This window comes from Ischnura elegans, chromosome 8 (genome assembly GCF_921293095.1).
Source record: "Ischnura elegans chromosome 8, ioIscEleg1.1, whole genome shotgun sequence".
Taxonomy (NCBI): domain Eukaryota; kingdom Metazoa; phylum Arthropoda; class Insecta; order Odonata; family Coenagrionidae; genus Ischnura; species Ischnura elegans.
Genome location: NC_060253.1, coordinates 116,807,643 through 116,822,812, shown reverse-complemented (window position 1 = coordinate 116,822,812; position 15,170 = coordinate 116,807,643). Strand labels below are relative to the sequence as shown.

General features: G+C 41.1%; 1 protein-coding gene across 1 annotated transcript in view; it reads left to right on the top strand.

Annotated features, from left to right (window-relative positions):
- Window positions 1-917: 917 nt before the first annotated feature.
- The window catches only part of LOC124163375 (A disintegrin and metalloproteinase with thrombospondin motifs 20-like), a 239,261-nt gene continuing 225,008 nt past the window's right edge, over window positions 918-15,170 (top strand). Inside the window, exon 1 of the mRNA XM_046540250.1 lies at window positions 918-1,199. The gene's annotated coding sequence lies outside the window, so the exon portion shown is untranslated. The remainder of the gene's footprint in view (window positions 1,200-15,170) is intronic.

Here is a 15,170-nt window from a genome sequence, read left to right as displayed (position 1 = left end):
CCCCCGAAGACGATGGCAGACATAGCCATTGAAACGTTGGGAGAATTAACCCAGTGCCACACCCGGTGGGAATCCCGAGAATTTTTTCTTCGATCTATGCGCCGGGAAAACATGAAATTTTAAATTGTAAGACAATTAATTGCGCAGATCGACGTGCAGGGCATTTTTATTTAGGCCCGATTTAGAAGCTAGAAATTTAATAAATCAGCACTTTGGCTCCCCCGCTCTCCTTGAGGATGACGTTTACTCCTCGATATTGATCGGGGAATATATTCAGGATGAAGACAAATTGTGTCACGAAATTTTAACCCTAGACAGTGTGATACCTCCAGGAATTAAAATAACGAATGATATTTTGGTCAAAAACTCACCATCTGTAGCAAAAGAAACTTTGGCCTAAAGTTTACCCTGTTGCCGGATGCCTCTAATGCATCGTGATCCATGGATGGCAAAGCATTCGAAGTCATGAGCTAACGAGAGCATCTTGAAACAGGGCAAACTCGCGGCCAATCGGAGCGCTTGGTGCAAAACTTCGGTAGTTAATAAATGGCGCGTGTTTGTAGTAATTTTGTTTCCTACCTGCTACTGCTATCCAGTGTTAAAATGTCATGACATAATTTTTCTTCACTCTGCGCATGAAGCAGTACGGAAATCTACAAAGCTCGTCTCATTCACGTTTACGCATGAATCAACCTTTTGCCGAATAGTTTGGGACCTTCCCTATGTGGTCCCTCTGTTTTAGGCTCGCAATATAATGATTTGTTTGTCGTCCTCTGTCAACTTTCATGGCCGCAATTATGATCATGCAAAGAGTGCCATTGTATTTTCCATGTGGTAAACAATCGCGCTAGTGGTGCGGGAGAAAGAGCATCGCATTTGACAGTGAGCGAAATTCAAGTTCCCTGTCTATCTCTCCACAGAACGGGCATTTTCGCAGTCTGCCGCTGAGTTTCACGGTGGGAGGACCTCGCGAGGGAGGGAAGACGACAGGGTATGGCTGGCAGGCCAGGGTGGGTGGAGAAGTGACTGGTGAAACACGCGCGTGTACCTGTGGGGGCCTTCGCGGTTTGGAACGTTTATATAGACCAAGAGGAGTATTGAATGTGGAAGTGGCGAGGATCCGTGTGTGTGGGTCAACAGGTCAGGTGATGTGAACAGGAGTCGCTTGCAGCGAAGGAAATCTTCACGCAGCGGCAAGGGTGAGTAGTATTGCATACATCATTTATGAGTATATCCTCCTCGGCCCTGGCGTATTGTAAACAATGCATCCACGTTTGAGTTTTTTTCACCACTTGGCCAAGTGAAATGTTTTAATGCATCTAGTTCAGTGCGTCCTGACGGATGACAGAATCTTTCATAGAAATCGCTTATGTTGTTTGGTATCATCTAATTAACTAGAAAACATAAATTCAGATTAAAATAATTGTAGATATGTCCCGGGACTGAGGAGGATACGTTAATGAAGACTATTTTATGTTTAGCTTCGGTTGACGGTCACTGTCAACAAATCACTACGTTTACTAACTCAAGAGCTCTCAAGAAGAGGTTACAAATATTTTTTTGGAAAGGATTTGGAGAATGGTCTTTTTTAGTGATAGAAACGGTGAATCCTCCGTGTTATTGTAGACTCGGGTGGGGAGATATCGCTCTGTGATTAGACGGCGAGACCAATAGGTTAAACACTGGAAGACACTCTTTAGGAAGGAAGAGAACCAATTCATTTTGATAAAGAAAAAGAATGTCCGTAATTTTAGTGGCATTGAGGGTATTAATCGCAAATTTAATTTATTCTTTATCCCCATTGACGCTCTCACGGCACGGATAAGTTGAGCAATTGGCAAAGAAATGACAATGGTTTAAGCTATCAATGACATCCAAAATATTTCCCTTTTAAGGTAGAGTAGACGAGGGCAGGCGAGAAGGGGAAATTCCCAGCCACCATGATACTTAAAAGTGACCTTGCTGCGTTAATTTAACGGAAATATTTATGGAAATGCGAAATCAACACATTTTTATATTTTGAGAATTTCAAATGCCATCCATGAAAGGCATTTTTTAACTTAAAAATTCATTAGTAGTTCTGAATGCGGCAAAATGAGATAGTTTCGGTCGATCAACAGAGAAGATATAACACTGTATCAATTCCTTCCCGTAATTCATAGGTACCCATCCTAAATGGATAGTATCAGAAATATGGAATTATTTACCGTTAGAACAGGTGTTCTAACAAAGAATTTTAGAATCAAATAATGCTGAAATTGGCTACTGAAATTCATATTCCGATTCGATTGAAATTTGTAAACAATATAATCACTGCGTTGATATTTGAATTCTGAAAAATATTTTAAATGAAGCACTCATCATTGAATTAATTTGCATAACGCGTACTCTTTCACCTTATCTTTAACAACCACTAATTAACTTCGAAAATTTTGCAAAGCTAATATATACCGTGCGCGTCCCGCTTGAGTTTAGAGTATATTTATTCTGAGGTTTGGGCAAAGAATTTTCCTTATGAGGAGATTCCAATGGCCGACCGGAAGTAAGGGAACCCTTGATGCTGACCGCGGGGTGTGAGTGCAGCGAGCAACCGTGGCAGCCGTAACATTCTCGCTCGGTCGGATGCGGCGTCGTCTCCTTCCGCGCACCCACTCGCTTGCATTCAATTCACATTGCCGCTCTTCCTCGTCTGCGCCGTCAAACGCCAAACAAATGCTCTCCCGAATTGTGGGAATGCGGACTAGACACACTACAGCCGTGGGCGTGTTTCGTGCGTTTCGTGTGTGACCTGGCGTGTTTCGTGTGTTTAGTCGTCGCAGAGTACAATAGCAACGCACGCTTCTGCGTGGGGAATCGGAGCGATTAAGACATGATTTAGAGGAGAGAGCGGTGGTCGCCCGAAATCCGAACTGTTGGCCCTTCATGAAAGGAGGCACCTGTCCGCTCCCTACATAGAAGCTTCATTTACGCTGCCCCTTCCCGTGCAGTTTATTAAAGAACAGCGGAAAGAGCGACCCAATAATTCTTAGTACGAGGCGCATATTTTATGTCAAGTACCGTTTTGAAGCGTTTTAGATAAAAGCCCACACTTTTAAATACGTTTCCACATGATTTTCGTCACTATGAAGGCACTTTTCGTTTGGAACAACAAGCCATTGAATACCGTCGTCGTAGAAAATTGCCAAGTGACTACCACTTATCTTTTTTGTCTCTAGAAACATCTAAGAGGTCAGCGCCGTGATGACGATGAAAGAAACAAAATTTTAAATTCGTTACAGTTTATTTTATATTTTAAAGCGGTACCTACTGAAAAAACGCGCCTCGTATTTACTGCATGACATTTACTCTCGTTAGGAATACTATTGAACGGACATGAATCTTACTTGATCTCAAATTTAATTTTGGTTAAGAGACGTAATAATAGCTCCTCCAGATATTCGAATAACTTGTCCGTCGTCGACGCGAGTGGCGACTTTTCTCAACCAATTGAAATGCACTGCGAGTCAAAACACATCTAGAGGTGCACTAAATATCCCTCTTCTACAATATTATTTTAGTTGGGACTAAGTGTGCGAGTAAATGTGATTTGCAGTCAAATTCTGAATGGTAAATACAGAGATATTCATCTGGAATGAATAATAAAGCAATCTATTCTCGCAAACCCTGTTAAAAACTGCATCGTTTTCAATAGCAACATCTAATAGCATTGGAAAGCCAAATACTATTATTTTCAAATATAAGAAATCCATTACTCCGACATTAAAGAGCCAATTAATGTTTCATAATGTTGGCGATCCATTGTTCTTGCTATGAATTATAATGCTTTTGGGAGTTTCGTGAGCCAAAATTTGCGTCATTCTCGTGAAATTGATGGAATTTAGCTTTAATTGCGGCCTTTATATACTAACAAATGAAAAAACGCAGTTAATTCTCCCGGAAGCCGCGGCATTCCGACTCCTCTGCATTAAAAGATGATTCTCTTCTCTACGAATCCAAGTTTAGTGGATGATACGTAGATGCGTGGAAGCTTGTGTGCTGTTAATGTCGTAATTGCATTTTCTTGAATGAAACTGATCTGCAAAACGACTAAAGCATAGTCAAATTTGGAATTAATATTTTCTTTTAATTTATATGATGCAACAATTGTTTTGCTTTGATTTTTATTTTATAAACGGATATAAAAATATGGCTACGAACCTATTTTTGGGGAAATTACCTCGTGATGGCTTTGGCAGAGGAATGTTGATGTACAGCAGGCCGGCCGTAATTTTTCAAAATTTGGAAGAGTTAGGTTTTACTTGTCTCAAAACAACTAAAATGAAGTTCATATCCATGTGCTATAAACAGGTCAATTTCAAGTAACTGGAGTTTCGAGAGCCCTCAGTAGTTTAAACCCAAGTTTAGTTTTTTTGGGACTGAAAAAAGTCTGTCCCGATGAAAAACGTGATTATTTTAAGACCGAAAAATATTTTGTTTTGACGCATCTCTCAGCTTTCATGATACATAGATTCCCCGCAACCCGACCTATATAGAGCATTAGTGGAGTTTATTAAAGCCTTGCTGAATGGAAGTATTTGTGCTGTTTGGTAGTTCATGGCTTGAGGTTCTCTCCGCCAAGCATAGAGGAGTTTACCTCGCTAGGTGAAACACACCATTTTTGGACTAACTCTTACTTGAACTCTTGAATATGGGAACTGTCATCATGATGCGTCAAATTGTGCGAATGACTGAGCGTAAAATAGACTTAAATTAAATGTCGTTGTGAAAATAATACAACCTCTCGTTCAATCTGTTATAACAAAACAGTTCATTACATAAAATTGCCATTAAACAGAACCTACATATGTTGGTAAAACATAAAAATAACCACATTAAAAATTAATTCCGAGTCAGAAAGAAACCTACGAAAATTGAATTGGGTAAAGACTTTTTATTCAATGTTACATATCTACAGCTACATTCTACACTTCGTCGCCTAAATACGCGTTTGACGGTGGGTTTTGGGACACCGGTCGTTTACAATTAAAAAAGGAGGGACGAAGCACCTTCTGACTGACTTGTGAGCTCCACCTAGAGCAGGGGTCTCCAAACTACGGCCCGCGGGCCGGATCCGGCCCGCTAAGGTTTTTCATCCGGCCCGCGCACTCGTTTCAAGTTACTAGGGTCACGAAAATAATGCATGATGGCAACTGTCATCTGAGAGCATGCCTCCCGTCTCGAACGAAAGCGTCAGAGTCCTCTGTGAATATCGGCGGGGACATCGCAGCGAATGCACGTAGGCATAGTGGCGGCAAGAGGGTGAAGGGGGGCTATGATGAGTCGACCTTTGGAGAACATCACTCGTGCTTCCCTTTGACAAGGGTCACCCCTGCCCCCCCCCCCCCCCTCCCTTAACAAACTCCTTTTTGGCTCCGTGCCGCCTTTGGGGGCTGCATCCCGCAATGGGCAGAGTCGAGGATTGGATATCCCCTCTCGTTCCCCCATCTTCTTCTTCATTCTTCCTCTCCTCCTCCTCTTTTCCTGTTGTCTTCGCCACTCCACAGAATGGGGGAAAGGCACTTGTGCCACTTAAACCTAGCCCTTGTCTTCCTCCCCGCTAGATCGCTCCTTTACGTCGTTTTATTTTTGCCTTTTTTCCGCCCTCTTTCCCATTCTTGGCCTCCTCCTCCCTCTTCAGCCGGATTCTCCCCGAAGTGCTGTAACCGGAGGGTGTTCGGCGCCCGCTTTGTCGGTGTGGCGCGTGCCCACGGAGAAAAAAATGTTTCCGTGCGCGGAGATTTTTGCGGATCGGGCAGAAAAAAATTTACGAGTCCCTTCTCGTAGCCGCTGGGAGTCGTCAAGGCGGTCGTGTTACAAGGTTCCTTCGTGACTGACTTTCTCTTCACAGATTTGTGCGCGCTTAAGAGTAACATCATGTAAAAATAGGATCGGATTACAAGGTCATGCGTACGCTTAAGCTGGCTGAAATATAAACAACGTCGCCTACACCACCTCGGTTGTCCATCGTTTAAAATTGTGTACACTGGTAATACTCCTTACGTTGCCGACAGATTCACGCGGGAATAACTTAATTATACAATTTCAACCCGGATTTATATTCCCCGGCACAGAACCTCACATCTAAACTAATATTCCATAATAATATGCTGTTTTTTCGCATTAATTACTCCTATTAAAAACTTTGATTGTAATTTTTTCAATTTATTATTCACTGTGAATACATTATATACTAAATTTCAATCTAATAAGGTATTCTTTATCAATACCGACATTACAATTGGTAAATGAATTGTAAGTAGAAGTCAAGAATATTAATAGTCTACGTCCTTACGTCAAGCAAAAAATATGACGATTATTGTGTTGCTTTTGATGAAGATAGTATACCAATTTCTGGATATTATTTTCTTGAATAGACGAACAGAATTAAATGAAGCATGCTGTATCGGAAATAGTTTATTTGTTGTTACTTATGAATTGTCCTCGAAATAATAACGCAATGTTCTTATAAATTCTTTTTTGAATTCAAAAGTCACCTGTTAGCATCTTGGGCCCGCGGAACAAATTAAAAACATGATCTTTATGTGAAGATGTCAACTTGAATATATTCGGTCTTTAATTTGAATCTTAATTTTTCTTGGGGGAATGATGCATTTAGACTCATTCGTGCAGTTCAGTTTCTTTTTTAACACTCGCTGCTAGTAAAATAGAATGAATATATTCTGCCTTTAATTTGAATCTTAATTTTTTTGACGTTTCGATCTCGACATCTCCCGTTACGGAAGCTGCCGCTACTGTGCCCTGCTGACAGTCGCCGCGAATTTCGTGAATTTACCTTGTGCTTACGCGCGCGAGTTTCTTTTTACTGTGTGCATCGTTAAAACCAAATTGAATAAAGAATTTGCGTCGCAAAAGCCTTGAAAAAACCTCGTCGACCGATTCCCGCTCTTTCATCTGCAGCAGGCCGACTAGTCACGGACGCTGAAAAAGCAAATTTATTTGCATAAATGTTAGAATGCCGCTTTTGCAATGACCTGCCATCATCGCTGGAAGATGACTGCTCAACCACATGGATGAGTCTTCAGTACTCCCCAATTTCTGCGCCTGAATACACCACTCCGGCCGAAATTGCAACCATCATCAAGAATCTGAAGAGAAAATCTGCGCCCGGCCCTGATGGGATTAATAATCGTCTACTCAGAAATCTCCCCAATCAAATGGTTACGATTTTAAGCCGATTTTTCAATTCACTCTTTCATATTTCCTATTTTCCGACTGCGTGGAAGCTAGCTTTGGTAATTATGCTCCCAGAACCGAACAAACCGCCGTCCGATCCCAAATTTTACCGCCCGATTAGTTTACTTAATACATTATCAAAGCTCTTTGAATCTGTCATTCATTTTTCGGCTCCGTACGTTCCTCGAGGAAAATAAAATTATCCGGCCCGAGCAGACTGGCTTTCGACAACACTCCGCAACAACGCATCAGATGCTCCGATTGGTCGAGAATATTACATCTGGATTCAACAGCAAGCTGATCTCGCATGCCGTCTTCCTGGACTTAGAAGCCACTTTCGACCGGGTCTGGACCTTGGGCCTAATCTATAAGCTTTCCTCCCTTGAAATTCTCTTATACCTCATTAAACTGATCCAATCCTTTTCCTCAGATAGAACCTTTTTCGTCCAAATTAACTCCTCACCCTCCCGATTCCATCCCATTTCCTCCGGCGTTCCGCAAGGAGCAATCCTTTCCCCTACCTTATTTAACCTTTTTGTCAACGATACCCCAACCCATCCGCAAACCCACCTTTATCAATACGCAGACGATACAACCATCCTGGCTCAAGGTTCAGATCCGCACCGGACTGCTGATACCATCCAAGAACATCTAGACGCGTATGAAGATTGGGCTGAAGACTGGAAGCTGAGCGTGAATGCTGGAAAATGTACACACGTCGTTTTTTCAAGAAGACCGAAAGCCGGCGAAGGCCATCAACTATTCTACGGAAACGAACGAATCCCAAAGAGCCAAACAACAAAATACTTAGGCGTTCTTCTAGACAAAAGACTGACGTAGGCTAGCCACATTAAATCCCAAACGGATAAATCAACCGGAGTTCATGCAGCTCTATTCCCGCTATTGAAGGCAAATTCCCCTCTAGCATTAAAAACAAAATTGCTTCTTTACAATTCCACCATAAAACCTCTGCTTTCCTACGCCTCACCAGTGTGGCTTCACGCAAGTGCTACGCACTTGAAGAAAATCCAAACGTGCGAAAATAAAATAATTCGTAAAATTATAGGCGCTCCATGGTTTATAAGCAATAGGCAAATCCGCAATGATCTTAATTTATCTCCAATTTTAATATTCTTAAAATCTGCTCTTACGAAATTTCAACATTCTTTTGCAAAAACAAATAACAAATTATTATGCAACTTATGGGACTATGCTATTCCTAATTCCTTTACTCACAGAACCCCTAAATGTGCCCTAATCCCTTGCCATATCCCTTTTCCCAATTAACCCCCGCAATGCCCGGATTGAAACTTCAACGAAAATGCAAGTATAGTATATAAACCACCGCAACTCCCGAAAGCCGAAGAAGACAGCTGATTGGCTGGGAGCTTCGACCACCAGTATTAAAGAAATCTCCTCTTGGCTTGGCTCTTAATTTTTTTGAGGAAATTCGTTTCGACTGTTTCTTGCGGTTCAACTTCTTTCTAAATACTGGTTGCTAGTAATATATCATGAATCTTTTCTGCTTTTTAATTAGAATCTTAATTTTTTGGGGTTATTAAATATTTCGACTATTCCTTGCGGTTCTACTTATTTCTAAATACTCGCTGCTAGTAAAACATGTCGCCCTCTCTCCGCGCCGTTGCGAACTTCAGTCGCGGTCGACTCTCCTCGTTCTTTTATACAATTTTTTGGCTTGTCCACCACGGTGTCTTCTTCAGATGCGCCCTGATTCGGTTAAACCGTGGACATGGCGTCCGAGACAAAGTACACGCCGCGCATTACGGCCGCGCGTTACGGACTACGCCCCCTCCCTCCCACTCCGGAATGGCATTCCAGCAGGGTGTTTCAGAGTCTCCCTTTCCGAGCGGATCGGGAGACTTGACGCGGATTCTACGTCACTTACTATCGGCCAGGCAATCCGTGCGTTTCAGACTGGCCTCCTATCGACTCAAGGCCGGCTTTCCGATCGGATAGAAGTCGAGTGGGCTAGAGGTGCCGGAAATTCATTCCGGTGGCGAGTGGAGATATGTTATAATATTGTTTTTTATGAAGTATTATAACATAGTATCTATAATAAAATCTTACCACTTTATTTCATGAGTTCTGATATATGTGGATATTCTGATAGAGTGATATAGGTGTAAGCGACTTTAATTCTCGTGTAAATTAGACGATAAATGAGCAGACTGTATCACTGACGGTGCAAGGTCGTTTGCATTGTTATTTGGACGAGTAATTTGGCAAAAAGAAAGGGAAACAAGTTGGAATGCATGGCGTAATGACTTACCAATATGCAGGTAGCATATGCATTGAATATACGTGTCCGTGGGTTAGGAAGTATAACAATTTGTCTAGTTTGAAATGATTGTCTGTGTGACTTGGCATCGTAGTTACATCGAAATTAGACGTGGTTATGTACCTAATTCAGTTGATTCCATGGTGTACATTCTAAATATTCATTTTAATATGAAATATTAGTCCAAGCATAACGAGAATAGCCGCGGTAACAACTATACGGAAGCTCCCTCATACCATCTTGTTTTTAATACGCCACAAATTTCGACCCAATAGCAAGGTGGCGCAGTGGGATAAGGTAGGATGCAGTGAGGCAGAGATCATGAGGTCGATTCCCTATTGCAGCGAATAATTTTTTCCTTGTTGAATTATCGCACACTGAAATATAATTTAGAAGATATCTTTAAACGTGCATTGATAGCAACTGTTTGTCATTTTCGTACCAAATAAGATGGTGTTATAAAAATAACCGAGAACGTGCAAAACAGTTAACCAACAAACCAAATTATTTTGCTTTTTTTTAACGTACATAACTCAAGCCATTACTAATAATGGACACTATTCAACCTATTTTCATCGCTGTATTTCCGTCCAGCGTACCTCCACTTGCACGGAAAATTTGTAAGACGTTTACGGCATATCAAGAAGGCCATAACATCATTTATGATGATCAATATTCATATTTAATTCAGATTCTGAATGAAAATCTGACAATTTGGTTAAAAAATAGAGTAAGTAAAATACATGTTGTTGGAAAGAATTATGGATTTCGCGACTACCTGTAGTTTAGTTCTTAAGAACAATCAACTATGCTCTCACGAAAATGAAAGAACTAACTCGTTAAAAATTTTCCTTCATTCCCGTAATTTGCTCAAAAGGACATGGCATTACGTTAAAAAAACTACTGACGAACAATTCTAAAATAATTTTTCCCGGCAACAACGTCAATTGTGTGACAATGCATCAATTAGCACTTATATATGCACGTATATACCTTTCGCCTCCCTTGTCAAGTATCAAATCTTGCGGGAGGTTATTTTCGCTGGTCATTTGTCACTTGAAAATTGTGACGTTTTCTCGTTTCCCGTTTAGGATGACTGTTGACGTCATACCAAAAGCGGAACGCTTTCCGATAGTATGTGTGAAACGCACGGAAGACGAGCGTAGAATAGGTTACCGATCGACTCGGAATGAATCCGTTTCCGACGCCACCAATCCTATGAGACTCTGAAACACCCCCCAGGATCACTTGAGCGCGTGTATTGTTCCGAACATCCTCTCTCCCGCCCTCTGGAAGAGGAGGAGGATGCACATTAGGGTTGGGCCGAAAAAAGTTTTTTTTCCTGATCAAATTTGACCTATGCGGGAAAGTTGCGAAATGATATAAGGATCTCGCACAGAAATTTATTTTCAAATCGGATAATATTAACCACTGCCGCCCGAGCTCTTAAGTTTAAAATTTTGCGAAAAATCAGGCTGATTTCAGAATCATACGGCTGTGAAGACGAATTTTATGAAAATATGGGATAATGGATAATATCAAAGAGTGGATACATGTTTATAGTTTATGAAAATGACATTTGAAGTTTTTTTGACAAAATCTATGGTTAAAAAAATGTCTATGAATTTACAACAAAATTAGAGTATAGACCACCCGCACAACCCAACTCATTTTGCCTACATTTCTAAAATTCCATTTGGGGGCTAAATTGCACGTAAAATAATATTTATTTCGATTGAATTTCATTTATTATCAAATAAGTCACCATATGGTAGTAAATAATCCCACAAAAAGTAATAATAAGGTAAATTATTTGAAATTAACGTCAATCATAATGATGAATAACGTACCTGTGGAGCTATTTTCAACTAGAAATTCAGCCAAGGCTGAGAAAGAACAGAACCTGGACACCAAGCATTTCAGTAAGTAGCTCTCTGTTAGTTTCGTAAAGAAACTACCCAGAACTCACCACGAGGAAGAGACCACCATCGAGTTCCACCCGTGTCCCCCCCCAGCCAACCTTCCGAAGGACACGATTGTGAAAGCACTTCAATTACTCTGACAAAATTATTTTGTGACTTTTTTCAAATTTTGGCTGAATTTCTCCGTCTCTTATGCATGATAATGCCCATCCATACCTGCGTTCTATACTGCACACGGATTTTGATGCTAACATTATCATTTGGACCATCCTTTCAACTGCTTGTGTATGGAAGGGAAAAGGTACCTCTAATACAGATCTTTCCGTAACAAGGTCTTCCAAGTTTTTGTTTGTCATCCCAGCTACTATTGGTGGTCGAGTTACCTCAATTGGTTCCCAGTCAACCAAGTCAATATAACTTCGAGCGTCGAAGTTTAGAAGGATTTTGTGCTTTCCCGGTGAATGGACTGAGTGAAGAGTTCATTCACAGCCTTGAGGACGATGACCGAGTCGGACATCGACACGTCGGCAGATATGGAGTTCCTGTCCCGGTGGCCATCCCGAAAACTCTTCACTCCGTACAAGGTTAGCTTTGGAAAATTCGAATTTCCTCAATTCCTCCTGCTGAGTTTCTCTCGATTTCAATGTATTTTTTGATGGCCATTGCGCGAATTTGTCTGCGTTCATCGGCTAACATTGCAAGCGGAATATTCTCTGGGTGAGCAAAATTACATTTCCCTGAATCATAGAGTAGCGGCGTAATTTGATGTCTCTATATTTCATTAGAATAACCATGTTCATAATATACTTCGGGCCTTCTGTTCAATATTGTCTCAATTTTATTGAAAACCGCATTGGAGCGTAAACTTCGATTACAAATTTTGCCAGGGTCATCAGTTCTTTTGACGGTGCTGAACGATAGTTCATTGAAATGAAGCAGGCAAACAAACCAATGCAAAGGTCTTCTTAGGGTTATTTCCATTCTCCTGATTACTCCGGCATGGCTTCCGGTGTTAACCTCAGTTCCATCGCACACGATTGCTTGGAGTCCATCGATTATGATCATTTCCTCCCCTGGAAAATTCGTGATGGAATCTTAAGGCCGTTTTACACGGGGCACGGAATTGCGCAGGTTAGAGCTGAATTAATTTCTAAAATGGCGTGGAATTGCGCGAATGCATGAAAGAAATTATAACAGGGGCTATTTTGCCGTCTCGCATCCACGCATTCTCGCATGTGTTCTAGCAATTCACCGCTTTACACGACGCAATTTCGATTGAGCCTTCGCACTTCTGATTGCGCAGTTTCGTGTACCGTGTAAAGCGGACTTTAGAGGCCAATAGCTTTGCTGACACATGGGGTGACATGCCATAAGTATCGTGAACCGGGCTCTTGAACTAGAGTTACATGCTCCTCACCTATTGTTTTTCACTTTGCTTTCGTTCATAGTCAATCAAAGTCTTTCCTCTCGTCGAAGTAAAGCGCTTGCAGTTAAACAGTTCCCACGTTCCTCAAAAGAGACGTGCGCAATCTTTCTCTTTCCCTTCTAACCATGTTCTTGTCAACAAATAGCACATCGACTCCTTGGGTAACCAACCCGATATCTATTAGATGCGCAGATGCAAGTGCTGCAGAGGTATGGTTTGACATGCAGAATTATTCACAGGATGATGCAAATCTCTCCTTCACTTGCAATACATAACTCTCCGTTTAATGTCATTTCATCACTTGAGTCTTCCGAACAGAAGTGTTATGACAAAATAGGGTGGAACATTCGGGTGTTCCTTTTTTCATTCCTGCTAAGCCTCGTCTTCCTATTTTTGGTCTCCTGCACATCGATGGCGCCTATCTTCATTTTCCTGCCACTTCTCTGTCCTTAGGGAATTCCCATTCTAAACTAGGCATTTTCGAAAGAATATCACAAACAGAATAAGTCTCACTAAAGCAATTTACATGCCGCAACATCAAAAAGCTGACGTGCGTGACGAAGAAAGTCTTGCTTAAGATCAATGAAAGCATTCTTGTTGACAGATCGAAGAATATTGCGATTATTTCCATGATATTGAAAATTCGTCAATTTGCTATATCCAACAACAGGGATAGAGGATCAATGCCTTCAATGGCATAAGCCACTGTCTCCGCGATTCCCGGTAGAGAAATAATGGTATTTTAACTTTCTTCTTCAATGTACCGAGAGTACAAAAACATTTTCACTATCTCTTCATAAGTGGGAAAATCATTACCCGTGAAATTTTCAGGTGCAACAAATATCACGCACTCCACTCCACACCTGGTACGCTTTCCATCTATTCTAACCATTGCGTCAATCCTCCCATAATCCTATGGCAGGTTGGTTGGGGGACACGGGTGGAACTCGATGGTAGTCTCCTCCTCGTGGTGATTTCTGGGTAGTTTCTTTACGAAAGTAACAGAGAGCTACTTACTGAAATGCTTTGTGATCAGGTTCTGTTTTTTTTCTCAGCCTTGGCTGAATTTCTTGTTGAAAATAGCTCCACAGGTACGTTTTTCGTCATTATGATTGACGTTAATTTAAAATAATTTACCTTATTATTACTTTTTGTGGGATTATTTACTACCATATAGTGACTTATTTGATAAGAAATGGTCTATACTCTAATTTTGTTGTAAATTCATAGACATTTTTTTAACCATAGATTTTGTCAAAAAAACTTCAAATTTCATTTTCATAAACTATAAACATGTATCCACTCTTTGATATTATCCATTATCCCATATTTTCATAAAATTCGTCTTTATAGCCGTTTGATTCTGAAATCAGCCTGATTTTTCGCAAAATTTTAAACTTAAGAGCTCGGGCGGCAGTGGTTAATATTATCCGATTTGAAAATAAATTTCTGTGCGAGATCCTTATATCATTTTGCAACTTTCCCGCATAGGGCAAATTTGATCAGGAAAAAAAAACCTTTTTTGGCCCACCCTAATGCACATGGCCTAACCGGCGACAAGCCCCCGCCCCACTCTCTCGCTGAACAATCCGCCCCCCTCTCGGCGTTAAATCCTTTTTCCCGCGGAGGAGCCCGTAACACCATGCCCGCGTCGGCGTCGAGCGCACACTCGTAGTGTACGCGGGGAAAGTCCGAGTCAGCGCGCTCCGAAACATCCGACGAACGACATGCGGACAGCGTTCTTCATAGATGCCCCGTTTACACCACGATCGTGCCGACGTTGATCGCGACTACTGCACGTTTACACGTCTAAAAGTTACCATCGTAACTCAGTGCTGTCCTCGTTGTGGAATTGTGTCAGATAACAACTGACGACGACACTGCGTGAGAAAATTGAAATCCTGGAAATTAAGAAGCAAAAGAATATGAATGTTTTCATGTGCTAAAACTGAAGCTAGACCGAACTATCGGTAAAACCTTAAAGAATGTAGGTTTCTTTATGGGAATCTATCCAAAGTTTAGCAATATTCATGCGGTAAAGACAGTAGATATGTCTCCTTGCTACGTTCCAAATTGGAATATTTTGCTAACTGGTCACTTTATTATAATATCGACTCAATCCGGATTGAACGTGTCCAAAATAAATTTTTCAAATTAAATAATTGCGATTTATTAATCTCTTTGTCTGATTACAACACTTCATATATTCTTTCCCTAGTTAATTTGAAAACTCTTGCTCGACCAAGGATCCTCCAATAAAGGCATATTCCTCTACAAAATTATCAATTAA